At 47.3% G+C, this 14,249-nt stretch overlaps 1 non-coding gene across 1 annotated transcript; it reads right to left on the bottom strand.

The window, feature by feature from the left end:
* Positions 1-3,689: 3,689 nt before the first annotated feature.
* Positions 3,690-3,763, bottom strand: trnat-agu (transfer RNA threonine (anticodon AGU)). The gene has a single exon. It is a non-coding gene; the product is annotated as a tRNA-Thr (tRNA).
* Positions 3,764-14,249: the final 10,486 nt, after the last annotated feature.

The raw sequence follows: 14,249 nt of genomic DNA, 5'->3' as shown, positions 1-14,249 counted from the left end.
GGTCTATAGTTTCCAGCCTTCTGCCGACTACCCTTTTTAAATAAGGGTGTTACATTAGCAGATTCCAATCTGCCGGGACCTTTGCTGAGTCCAGTGAGTTTTGGAAAATTATTACCAATGCATCCACAATCCCTACCGCTACTTCCCTCAAGACCCTAGGATGCAAGCCATCAGGTCCAGGGGATTTATCCGTCTTGAGTCCTATTATTTTACCAAGTACCACTTCCTTAGTGATTTTAATCGTATTTAGTTCCTCCCCCCCTAGAGCCCCCTGTTTGTCCAGTGTTGGGATATTCTTCGTGTCCTCTACTGTAAGGACTGATACAAAATAATTGTTCAGTGTTTTTGCCATCTCCATGTTTCCCACCATTAATTTCCCTGTCTGACCCTCTAAGGGACCAACATTTACTTTAGCCACCCTTTTTCTTTTTATGCAACTATAGAAACTGTTTCTGTCTGTTTTTATATTTTTTGCTAATTTACTTTCATAATCTATCTTCCCTTTCTTAATCAATCTTTTAGTTATTTTTTGCTGTCTTTTAAAGGCTTCCCAATCTTCCATTCTCCCACTAGATTTGGCTACCTTATATGCCCTTGTTTTTAGTCGGATACTATCCTTAATTACTTTACTTAGCCACGGATGGCTATCTTTTCTTTTACACCCTTTTTTCCTCAGTGGAATATATATTTTTTGGAAGTTGTAAAATAACTCCTTAAATGTACACCACTAATCATGTACCGGCTTACCCTTTAATCTATTTTCCCAGTCCACTCTAATCAACTCCGCTCTCATACCTTTATAGTCTCCTTTATTCAAGCTCAGCACGCTTGTTTGAGATCCAAACTTCTCACCCTCTAATTGAATATGGAACTCAACCATGTTATGGTCACTCATTCCAAGGGGAACCTTTACTAGGACATTTTTAATTAATCCTGTCTCATTACACAGGACCAAATCTAAGGTTGCTTGCCCCCTGGTCGGTTCAGTTACATACTGCTCAAGAAACTCATCCCTAATACACTCAATGAACTCATCCTCAAGGCTGCTCTGCCAAATTTGATTTGTCCAGTTCATATGATAATGAAAATCCCCCATAATTATAGCTGTTCCCTTATTACAAGCCTCAACTATTTCCTGATTAATACTCCGTCCAACAGAGTTGCAACTGTTCGGAGGCCTATAGACTACACCCACTCGTGTTTTTTCCCCTTATTATTCCTTACCTCCGACCAAACTGTTTCACTATCCTGCTCCTTTGACCCAATATCATTTATCTGTATTATAGTGATTCCTTCCTTCATTAACATAGCCACCCCACCTCCTCTCCCTTCCTGCCTGTCCTTCCTGATTGTCAAATAACCTGGTATGTTTAATTCCCAGTCATGGACACCCTGCAGCCATGTTTCTGTAATGGCCACAAGATCATACCCATATGTCGTTATTTGTGCCGTTAACTCATTCATTTTGTTATGAATGCTACGTGCATTCAGATAAAGAACTTTCAAATATGTTTTGTAACACTTTGTTCCTGTTTTTTCCCTTTTTAGTACTTTACTTTTTACTCCATACCTTCTGTCCCTTCCTGACACATTCTGTTTTTTAATTCCCCCACTGCTACCTAAGTCTATGACCTTCTCTGTTGTCAGTTCTATTATTTGCTCTCTAGAAACCTCCCCCCCACTAATTAGTTTAAAGCCCTCTCTACGGCCCTAATTATATGATTCGCCAGGACTCTAGTCCCAGCACTGGCCAAGTGGAGTCCATCCCAACGGAACAGCTCCCTCCTGTCCCAGTATTGGTGCCAGTGTCCCAAGAAGCAAAACCCATTTCTCCCACACCAGTCTTTGAGCCACGCATTTAACTCTTTAATTTTATTTATCCTAGCCATATTCGCTCGTGGCTTAGGTAATAACCCAGAGATTATTACCCTTGAGGTTCTGTTTTTTAATTTGACCCCTAGCTGCTCATACTCCTTTAGCAGAAACGTCTTCCTTGTCCTATCGACGTCGTTTGCGCCAACATGGACCATGACAACTGGATCCTCCCCCTCCCACTCCAAGTGTCTTTCCAGCCCAGAAGAGATGTCCTTAATCCTGGCACCAGGCAGGCAACACAGCCTTCAGGACTCCCGCTCTCGGCTGCAGAGAACGCTATCTATCCCCCTAATAATACTATCCCCTACCACTACAACATTTCTTTTTACTCCCTCCACTTGAATGGCCCCCTGTACCACGGTGCTGTGGCCAGGTTGCTCATCCTCCCTGCAGACCCGCTCCCGCCCTCACAGGGAGTAAGAACCTCGATCCTGCTGGACAAGAACAAGGGCTGCGTCTCCTTCAACACTACATCGTGGATCCCTGTATCTTCCTCACTCGTAGTCAAACCGTCCTGTCCCTGACCACGGACTACATCTGCAGTAATTAACTTCATAGGTGTGACCATCTCCTGAAACATAGAGTCCAGGAACTTCTCCCCCTCCCTGATGTGTCGCAGTGTCTGAAGCTCGGTCTCAAGCTCCGTAACATGGAACTTGAGTTCCTCTAGCAGCAAACACTTGTCGCAGATGTAATCACCGTGAGCCTCAATGGGGTTCACCAGCTCCCACATCTCGCAACACTAACACATCACCTGCTGCATTCTATATAAATAATTAAATTTCTTATTATTAGTTATGAAGATCCTGCCCGGATATAGATGATAATGTCACACCACTATTCAAAGTGCTTACCAACTTAAAGGTATGAAAGAAAAGAGAAGGAAGAAAACCAACCAACCAGCTGATCACCAACCTCCTCCTTGAATACTGTCTGTGGGGCCTGCTTGGTTGACTCGTCTCGCTGCTCCGCCTCCACAGTGCTGTCCAAGCCTGGGAGTGGGGAACAAAACAGAGCAAAAAACACACTCACCTCCCACTTATCCGAACTCTCCCACTTAGCAAAACTCCAGCACCACTCAATGCACAAAGCACTCCGTGCACTGCACTAGCCCCTCCCCTTTTATACCCAGATTCTACTTCCGGTTTAAACTGCCCAAGAGTTTAAAAAACCCTTAAAAAATTAAACTTATTTTAAATAATTGAATTCTTAACACACTAAAATTCCCAAAATACACTTAAATTATTTTTCTCCCACTTAGCAAAACTCCAGCACCACTCAATGCACAAAGCACTCCGTGCACTGCACTAGCCCCTCCCCTTTTCTACCCAGATTCTACTTCCGGTTTAAACTGCCCAAGAGTTTAAAAAACCCTTAAAAAATTAAACTTACTTCAAGGTACTTAAGATTAAGGTAATACTGCAGGAAAACTACAATGAAATTGAAGGGGGAAAGTAAAGGAGGGCTATTGATTGTGGAAGGAAGAAAAATCTGCGTTATGTTTCGAACCGAAGTTGCTGCGGCCAAAACGCAGAGCATTAATCACTATACGAGCACGGCGCCACACATCATCAACTGGAGCGCTCCTCTGACCACAAGAAAGTAACGCATGGCACTGCCTAGGAAAGATGGATTTTTGGTGGAGTCCAAAATCAGCACCGCCAGAAATTCAGAAGCGGTGAAATTCGACCCATGCCTCGCAGCGACTGGAGCCTTCATCCAGAATGGGAACTGGTGCAGGCACAGTTTCATTTAAAATAATTTTAGCCTTTTCACACGAGAAGAAATTCACCCCTGGAAATTCATTAAAAAAAAGGCCCCACTGGGAATCGAACCCAGGATTTTCTGTTTACTAGACAGACGCTTTGACCAGCTAAGCCACGGGGCCGACTACTGACACAACTTTTCGCCTCCACTCACTGATAGCTATCAGTTTCCGGTCACTGTCTTCTGGACTCTCAGGCCGTTTCTTATTTCTCCAGCTCTCTTGTCCATTCTGCCATGTGTCCCATTGCTGTCTGTATCTCCTGCTTAATTTATCTCAGTGTCAATCTGTGAGGTGATTCTGAATGATTACCCTATGTTTGTGTCTTATCTATATATATAAAACGGTCTGTCTTTCTGTCTGTCTCTCTGTCTGTCTTTCTGTCTGTCCGGCTATACAATCAAAAGTTATAGAGCCTACCTACACATGTGTTACATCAAAAGAAAGCTTATGATTTTCGAAACATCATAAGCGTATTTACTTTTTTGAAATTCTTCAGGCAGTATGCAAAAACTCTTCAAAAAGCTTCAAAATTCCACTCATTATCCACTCATTAGTATTGAGTGACGTGAAGGTTGACCAATTCTTTGACGTGATGATTGACCAATCCTACAGTTCAGTCACCTGATCGTTGACCAATCAGTGCGTGTGTGGGCGGGACTAATCATTCTCACCTCAGGGATGTGGCAGCCATTACACATCAGCCGGGCCTGAAGCTAAAAATATGGTAATCGAGGTCAGTAGCTTTTCAAAAAAAATAAGTTTTACCAAAAATATTTTAGAAGTACTTTAACTTTCATCTTTGAAGGTATTAAAAGCTAGAAATGTTTAGGTTAAAAAACAGTGGAAAATACCCGAGTCTCCAGGGCCTAGGCTTCTCCAACTGCCGACAGCCAAAATCCAGTCCCAGGCTCCCTGCCCAGACATCGACCAGGCCCAAAAAAGCCCTGGCAACGCCGGGCCCCCCCAGCTAGTATGAAATAAATGAGGGGATCAGGCAATTCATCCTCAGACACTGGGGAACTAATAAGCCAATAGTTATAACAAGATATTGTTTATTCTGATGCAGCAAATATAATATTCCATCTTGAAAGATTCAGTTTCAATTCTGTGCAAAAGAAACTGTGACCCCAACGTGTTTCCAATAGGCTGCCTTTTAATCTAACCTCACAACCGCCGCCATTGCACCTCAAGGTGATTCATAACTAATAAAGAGAGAAGTCAAGCACTGAAAGGGTATTTGTAAAAAGGGTTGTGAGACTGTGGAATGCACTGGCCCAGCAAGCAGCAGATTAAAACAAGGTTTAAAAACCGGCAGCCTGTGGGAGGAATGGGGGAGAGAGGCATGAGAGACACAGGAAAGATCAACTTGGAAACTATTGGCCCCGAATCTACTTTAAATCCCCCCACTGTATTTAAACCCATTTAATGTCAGATGCACACATTGATGCATGTGAGCAATATAGGATATGTATCGCTGTCTCTTATCTAAAATATCTGCTTTATGTATGCAAAATTTTCATTGCCGAGATTAACGACGCTATGCAGAGTTAGCGGCTCTTTTCTCCAGGAGTGTGATTCACTTTTTGGGAATTCACATCAATTAAAATACAAGAGGTCCCGGTTTCAAATCCTGGATCTGCTCCAACATTTTAATAGAACCACTTTCCTCGGCAGGAGACATTCCACAAGTCTTCAAATAATAACCGCCGGAAAATCAGCCTGTGTTCAGCATATCGGAAGAAAATGGCAATTTTATTCTTTACAGCAGCAATTCAGTCCCAGAAGTGCCGAAGCTGTGAGGTCAATATGCAAATCTGTTTGCTTCCAGAAGCCTGCTCCACATTTTCCACATTCTCAATCTGGGAGCCCGGGCAGGACATGTGGTAAAGGGACTTTATTAAAGGTGGTTTCTAAGGTTTGGATCAGAAATACTGAAATAAAAGGGATTTTTGGATGACTCCTTTTGGATTATAATGTTAGATCGCGGTTGGTGAGAGGTTAAAGTCTCAGGACTATTAATCCAGTTGGAAGATACATAGCCTGAAAATGTTACTCCCCAACTTAGACAATATTTTCTCTCACTGTTTGGTAAAATTCTCCCACTTTCTCAACCTAATATTTCACCCAGCTCTAATGGACAGAAGGTGGAATCGAGTGCTCCTTCCTCCTTTCTCACTTTCATCCCGCCTTGCTTCATTTCCATCCTCCTTTTTCGTGGTTTCCTGCCTCATTGGACAATGAGCCTGACTTTGATGTTAACTGTGTGATCGACATCTTATCAGTTCCAGACCTAACCTTGTCTTTTTGCAGATTTATTAAACTCTATCTGAAGGAAACTCTCGAAAATATAATAAAACAGCCCATTTAATGCCTGTGTGTTAAAACAGGCGTTTTAATGGTGAGGGAAATATTACAGTAACAGAACAACTCCTGCAGCAATAGAAATCGAGCCAGTGTCCAGCTCTGCTGTTCGGGGCAATCCTCGCCTCCTTCTTTTTCATTTTCACCTTGGTGGGAAAAGCTGAGAGCGATCTCCAATCTACACGGGCTTTACACTGGTTCACAGACAGAAAACAAAGAGTAGGAATGAACGGGTCTTTTTAAGGATGGCAGGCTGTGACTAGTGGGGCACTGCGAGGACCGGTGCTTGGGCCCCAGCTATTCAAAATCTATATCAATGATTTGGATGAGGGTACTAAATGTATCATTTCCAAGTTTGCTGATGATACAAAGCTAGGTGGCAGTGTCAGTTGCAAAAAGAATGTGAAGGAGCTCCAAGGGGAGCTCGACAGGCTCAGTGAGTGGGCGAGAACATGGCAGATGGAATATAATGCGGATAAATGTGAAGTTATCCACTTTGGTAGAAAAAACAGGAAGGCAGAGAATTTCCTCAATGGTGAAAAATTGGGGAATGCAGATGCTTAAAAGGGACTTGGGTGTCCTTGTATATGGGTCACTGCATGTGACTGTGCAGGTGCAGCAAACTACTAGCAAGGCAAATGGTATGTTGGCCTTCATTACAAGAGGATTTGATTAAGGAGTAAAGAAGTCTTACTCCAATTATATAGGGCCTTGTTGAGGCCACACCTGGAGTAATGTGTACAATTTTGGTCTCCTTTCCTAAGGAAGGATATAATTGTCATAGAGGGAGTGCAACGAAGGTTCACGAGATTGATTCCTGGGATGGTGGGACTGTCGTATGAGAAGAGATTGAGTAAAGTAGGCCTGTGTTCTCTTGAATTCAGAAGAATGAGAGGGGATCTCATTGAAGCATACAAAATTATTACAGGGCTTGATAGGGTGGATGCTGGGAGAATGTTTCCTAAGGCTGGGGAGTCTAGACTCAGGGGCCACAGCCTCAGGATAAAGGGTAGGCCATTCAGGACTGAGATGAGAAGAAATCTCATCACACAGAGGATGGTAAATCTTTGCAATTCTTTACCCCAGAGGGGTGTGGAGGCTCAGTCATTGGGTATATTCAAAACAGAAGTCGATAGATTTCTGCCTAGTCAGGGCATCAAGGGATATGACGACAGGGCCATTGCCGGGAGCGGTGAGAGCGGAGGTTCGGTGAGTATTTAAACTCACTTTCGCGGGCTTTTCTTCACAGGCCACTGTTGGGAGATACCGACAGCGTGAGAGCTCATTACAGGATCCGGCAGCGCTTCCTCTTTTAATAGCAACAGTTCGGAGCTGCATTTCAGACGCGGCAACAAACCCATGACTTTGTTTGCTGTTCCCCAGCTCCGGGAGTGAGTGAGACCCGCGACAGCAGCGAAGTTCAGGCCGCCTGTCCGGCCCCGCTCTCTCCAAGCACTCGCTGCCGGCAGACAGCAGCGATTGCAGCCTCAGAGGGCGTAATCTGCCCATCGCTGCGAAACAATATATCACTGAAGCAGAGGAGCGCAGAGATTTGCATCGGTAGCATGTAGGTGAGGATGGTCGAAGTTAATATCAATCGGCTCATTGTTGTTGGAACCGCTGAAATTGAATCTTCCTCCTGCAGCAGATGTTACAGGTTTACATATGAAAAATGCCCTCGAGGTGCAATCGACAAATTTGGAGATGCCTTGTAGTGGAACAAGTTAAAAGATCAGCACAGTTAATGCTGAGAACAAATTAAACAGTAGCTCCAGCTGATGAACATTGCACTGGTGAAAATCCTGGGCGGAGATTTAGAGGAAGCGACAGTGGGAAGGGCTGTGCTGCGATTCTAACACTACGCCAAGCACATTCCGGGCAAGTCACCGACAGTAAAAAGAGGGTTTGGAACCACGGGCACACATGACAGAGCATTGGTATTGGGAATGTAAAACTGCTGTCTCCAATACTCTGCTTACCTGAATCAGTCAAAATGCAAGGGACAATACATAAGAATTCCATTTGATTTTAGGTTTGATAACCAATTGATTGGGTCTGCATTCTAGACAGAGTGGCTCTTAAATCTAGGGGTATGAATCTCGCATTGGGGATTGTAGATTGAAATTTGCGAACGGTCCCGCCTGAGCCCCTTTTTAATGTCGACTTGTAATATTCGACATGCGCTCAAAACTTGTGCCTATCGGCCTAACAAACAATCGATCAGGGCCCAAATCATTCTCCAACAATCCCCAGCGGCTTTGGAGGAAGGTCACTGCAAACTGCCATGTAAATATCATGGCTTTAAAGACACTCAATTAAAGTAGTTTTTTTAGCAAACAATCACCTCTGATGGTTCTAAGTATATTTGTGTGTGGTGAAATTAGATACAAATGTATCTGTGAGTTGCTATTGTGTTACATGTAAATGCTTTTACTCCTCTGTTCGTTACAAATATATTTAGATGTATCTGTATTATTTAGTAATGTATTGGTTGGGGGAATCTGTGCCAGTTATAAATGTATTTCTGAGCGCTGCAAATGTCCAGTCCGGCCCCATTCTGCCTTCTCATTGCTCCCACGTGGGACACGGCAGACCATCTGTTACATTCGGATTCAACTTTTGCTTTTATTGATATTTTGAAAATATGAGATTTAGAAAGTAATAACTCTGCATCCATCAGCCTCTCTGATAATGCCTGAGCGGCACTTACCCTGTCCGATAAGCCCGGAGAGTCCCTTACCCGCTCTAGAATTTCTTGAGCATCCCTTACCGTGTCTGTTACTGTTGGAGCGTCGCTTACCCTACCTGATACATCCCGAGAATCCCTTACACTGTCTGGTACACCAGGAGGGTAACTTACCCTGTCTGGTACATCTAGAGCGTCCCGTATCCTATCTGATACATCCGGAGCGTCCCTTACACTGTCTGGTAAATTTGGAGCGTCCCTTAAACTGTCTGCTACATCCGGAGCGTCCCTTACCCTGTCTGGTGCATCCGAAGTGTCCATTACTCTCCTTGATAACTCCTGAGCGTCCATTATCCTTTCTGATAACAAGTTTGCCAAAATTGCATATTTCTCCCATCATCAGCGGCTATGTAGTGCTTCCCGTCGCTCACGCTACTCAAGTGTTCAGGGAAAAGAGCCAACTACCAGGTAAATAAAACTCAGTTCTTCAGTTAGCCTCCGCAGTTCACTTGATTTCCGATTGAAATTTCTTGTACATTCGGGCTGCTTTGGTTCCAAAGGCCGGCCCTGCTTTCGCAGAGCTTGACTGTCGAGCGGTCCCGCGGGTCTAAATGTATCAAGTGGTTTCAAAGCACCAACTCAGATTGGGGCGAATGGGACATGTGCCCCAGGAAAAGCAGTTTTAGTGGAGCACACTTAGCGGTTTATGTAGGAGAAAGTGAATATTAGATTAAGGTAATACCGCAGGAAAGTTACAGTGAAATTGAAGGAGTAACGTAAAGGAAGGCTATTGATTGTGGAAGGAAGAAAAATCAGCGCGGTAATTCAGAGTCGAATCGAGGTTGCGGCTGTTACAACGCAGGGTACCAATCACTAGAGGTTCACAGTGCCACACATCAACTGCTGGAGCTTTGCTCTGATCACAACAAAGTAACGCACGGCACTGCTTAGAAAAGATGGATTTCTGGTGAAGGCCAAAATGAGCACCGCCAATAATTAGGAAGAAGTGGAATTCGAGCCAAACCCGCAGCGACTGGAGCCTTCATCCAGAATGGTAACTAGAGCAGCCGCAGTTACATTTAAAAAGACTGTAGCCTTTTCACACGGGAAGAATGTCACCCCTACAGAGTCATTAAGAAAAAAAATGGCCCCGCTGGGAGTCGAACGCAGGATCTAACCTGTTTACTCGACAAACGCTTCGACTAGCTAAGCCATGGGGCCGAAACCCGATCCATATGCTCGTCTTCACTCACTGATGTCTATGAGCTACCGGCCACTGTCTTCTGGAGCCTCAGGCCGTTTTGTATTTCTCCAGTTCTCTTGTCAATTCCGCCATGTGTCCCATTGCTATCTGTATCTCCCGCTTTGTTTATATCTGCGTCAATCTGTGAGGTGATTCTGAATGATTACCCTGTGTTTGTGTCTTACATGAAATAAATGAGGAGATCAGACCATCCTTCCTCTGACACTGGGGAGCGAATGAGCCAGCATTTATCACAAGATATGTTTTATTGTGATGCAGCAAATACAATAGTCCATCTTGAAAGATTCCGGTTCAATTCTGTGCAAAAAGAAATTGCGACACCAACTTATTTCCAAATTGCCGCCTTTTAATTTGACGCCACAAACGCCACCATTGCACCTCAAGGTGCTTCATCTATCATCTATCTATATATATAAAACAGTATGGGCTAAAAATTCAGTTTGGGGCGCCAAGCTCACCTGGGCGCCGGAATTATCGCTGCGCGCGGAGCCAATTGCGCCATCGGGATATTCAGTTTCTGCACCCCAAATGGAACCGGGCCGCTAAACGAGGCTTCCGGCGCCCCGCTTGGGGCGCTGAAACTGAATATCGGTGCGCAAAGTGCCGCAGCACCATCCCGCTGCGGCACGGCACGCTGCGGTACTGCAGGCCTTCCTCCCACTGTTAAGGGGGAGGTGCCTGCAACAGCGCGATCCCCGCTCGCGAGTGCCGGCAAATGAGCCCGGCACCAAGGTGAAGTGCCGGGCTCTCGGGAAACAGCCGGCAATGCCGCCGGGGGGCTGTAGGAGGCCGGGGACGGAGGTGCGGGTAGGCGGCCGCCGAAAAAGCGGCCGGCCGCACCTCCACCTTAACTAGCGGCACTACCACCACAGGTTGGCCGCTGTGTACCGGTCGCTATTTGCGGCCGGCGCGGAAGAGGCGGGCGCGACCTAATATGGCATTCGGGGCGGTAGCGGGGCACTGCGCACACCGATGATGTCATCGGTGGCGGCGCAGCGCTACAGGCTAACGCCACCATTAGCGCCCTGCTAAATATCACGGCAGTTGTGGCCAGTGGTGCTAAAGCCTCTGAGTGGCCTCTTTGGGCGCAAACTGGTGGCGCAATCAAATGAATTTCTAGGCCTATGTCTCTCGGTCTGGCTGTCTCTCTGTCTGTCTGTCTGTCCGGCTATACAATCAAAAGTTATATAGCATACCGACACATATCTTATATCAAAAGAAAGTTCATCATTAGAGAAGTACTGTAGGCGTATTTACTTTTTGGTCGGACAAACATTGTGCCGACGGTATCCAAAAAACCTTCAAAATTCCGCTCATTATCCGCTCATTTGCATCAAGTGTGGGCGGGTTCATTGTGTGTGCAGGCGGGCCATCCTACAGTTGAGTGACGTGATGATTGATCAATCCTACAGTTCAGCGGCCTGACGGTTGACCAATCGGTGCATGTGTGGGTGGGCCTTATCCTTCTGAACCGAGGTGAGTGGCCGCCATCTTGATTCCAAAATGTTCATTTCTTTTTCCCACTTTCTGCGTCTTTCTTTTCAAATCTACATTTCCAGCAAAAAAAAATTGCTTTTATTGAATTGTTTTAAAAAAAAGTTAATTCATTTGTAAATATTTTCTATAACCTGATTCTTTTTCCTACCTTTCCCCGTTTTTGTAAGGCCTCAAAGCCTGGCCATCTCCTGCCCAGCCACGCCTGAGCTAAGTAATTGTCCGACGGCTTGTGGCAAGCTCCTCCCCCCCTCAACCAGTCTCCCCTGTCACGTTACCGGGGGAACGGCGTCGGCCGCGAGGGACACGGGACAGGCACAGGGTGCGCGCCCAGCAGGCGACACACAGAAGCCCGAGGCATAAAGCGTGGGAAGCCAGCAGGTGAGATGCGGCGTCTCTCTCTCTTCACCGCTCGGCGGTCTTGAAGCCGGCTTATGCGGGAGTGCGGGGCTCGGGAGAGCAGGGGGGGCTCCGGAGAGTGGGGGGCGGGACTCGGGGGAGTGGGGCTCGGCCTGACCGGGGTGCTGCGCTCGGCTGGGCCATGTCAGTGCGTGGGGCAGCACGGAGCTCCGCGGAGCAATCGCCGGCAGAGGGGAAAGGGTCTGCTGGCTACCCCCCATCCCTTTTTCCCCACCTCCCTTTCTCCCCCCTCCCTTCCCAACCCACAACCCCCTCCCCCTCCCCCTCGCTCCCCCTCCCCCCACCCACCCCCCCCTCACACACCCCTCCCCCCTCCTCCCCTTCCCCCCTCCGCCTCTCCTCCCCTTCCCCCTTCCCCTCTCTTCCCCCCGTCCCCTCCCCTCCCCCTTCCCCTTCCCCCCTCCCCCCTCCCCTTCCACCCTCCACATCCCCCCTTCCCCTTCCCCTTCCCCTTCCTCTCCCCTTCCCCCTCCCTCCCCTTTCCCCACTCCCCCTTTCCACCTCCCTCCCCTTCCCCCCTCCCCCTCCCCCCCATCGCCCCCCTTCTCCTTCTCCACCTCCCCCCAAACCCCTCACCCTCTCTCTTCCCCCCTCCCCCCTCCCCATCCCCCCTCCCCCCTCCCCCTCCCCCCCGTCCCCCCATCACTCTCTCTCTTCCCCCCAGTCGCTCTCTCGCTTCCCTCATTCGCTCTCTCTCTTCCCCCCAGTCGCTCTCTCTCTTCCCCCCAGTCGCTCTCTCTCTTCCTCCCAGTCGCTCTCTCTCTTTACCCCAGTCGCTCTCTCTCTTCCCCCAGTCGCTCTCTCTCTTCCCCCCAGTCGCTCTCTCTCTTCCCCCCAGTCGCTCTCTGTCTTCTCCCCAGACGTTCTCTCTCTTCGCCCCAGTCGCTCTCTCTCTTCTCCCCAGTCGCTCTCTCTCTTCCCCCCAGTCGCTCCCACTCTTCCCCCCAGCCGCACTCTCTCTTCCCCCAGTCGCTCTCTCTCTTCCTCCCAGTCGCTCTCTCTCTTCCCCCCAGTCGCTCTCTCTCTTCCCCCCAGCCTCTCTCTCTCTTCCCCCCAGTCGCTCTCTCTCTTCCCCCCAGTCGCTCTCTCTCTTCCCCCCAGTCGCTCTCTCTCTTCCCCCTGTCGCCCTCTCTCTTCCCCCCAGTCGTCTCTCTCTTCCCCCCCAGTCGCTCTCTACCTTCCCCCCCAGTCACTCTCTCTCTTCCCCCCCAGTCGCTCTCTCTCTTGCCCCCCAGGCGCTCTCTCTCTTCCCCCCCCAGTCGCTCTCTCTCTTCCCCCCAGTCGCGCTCTCTCTTCCCCACAGTCGCTCTCTCTCTCTTCCCCCCAGTCGCTCTCTCTCTTCCCCCCAGTCGCTCTCTTTGTTCCCCCCAGTCGCTCCCTCTCTCTCTTCCAACAACAACATGCCGTCAAAAATCCCTCGGCACTGCCGGGCACTTCAGCTAGTAACTAATACACAGAGAAGTCAAGCAGTGAAAGGGTTTTTGTAGAAAGGCTTGTGGGACTGTGGAATGCACTGGCTCAGAGAAGCACAAATAAAACAAGGTTTAAAAACCGTCAGCGTGTGGGAGGAATGGGAGAGGGAAATAACGAGCCACAGGTAAGATCACCTTAGAATCCATTGGCTCAGAATCTGCTTCAAATCCCCCTACTGTATTGAAACACATTTAATATCATATTCACACATTGATGCATTAGAGCAATGAGATTTAACGCTGTCACTGATCTAAAATACCTGCGTTATGTATGTGAAATTCTCATTGCCGAGATTAAACAATCCGTGCAAGCTCAGTGATTCTTTGGTCTAGGGGTGCAGTTGTAGTTTTGGGAATTCGCATCAGTTAAAATGCAAGAGGTACCGGGTTCAAATTCTGGACGTGCTCCAACATTTTAATAGAACCACATTCCTCGGCAGGAGACATTCCACAAGTCTTCAAATAATAACCGCCGGAAAATCAGCCAGTGTTCAGTATATCGGAAGAAAACGGCAATTATATTCTTTAAAGCAGCAATTCAGTCCCAGAAGTGCCGAAGCTGGGAGGTCAATATATAAATCCGTTTGCTTCCAGAAGCCTGCTCCACATTTTCCACATTCTCAATCTGGGAGCCCGGGCAGGACATGCGGTAAAGGGACTTTATTAAAGGTGGTTTCTACGGTTTGGAAACAGAAATACTGAAATAAAAAGGATTTCTGGATGGCTCCTTTTGGATTATAATGTTAGAACGAGGTTGGTGAGAGGTTAAAGTCTCAGGGCTGTTAATCCAGTTGGAAGATACGTAGCATGAAAAAGTTATAGTCCCCAAGTTAAACCATATTTTCTCTCCCTGTTTGCTCAAATTCTCCCACTTTCTCAATGTAATATTTCACCCAGCTCTAATGGAAA

The sequence above is a fragment of the Somniosus microcephalus genome, unplaced genomic scaffold (genome assembly GCF_052327205.1).
Source record: "Somniosus microcephalus isolate GS21.2 unplaced genomic scaffold, FLI_Smic_1.0 unresolved_chr1, whole genome shotgun sequence".
NCBI classification, from domain to species: Eukaryota; Metazoa; Chordata; class Chondrichthyes; order Squaliformes; family Somniosidae; genus Somniosus; species Somniosus microcephalus.
This window is presented reverse-complemented; position numbering and strand designations above follow the sequence as displayed.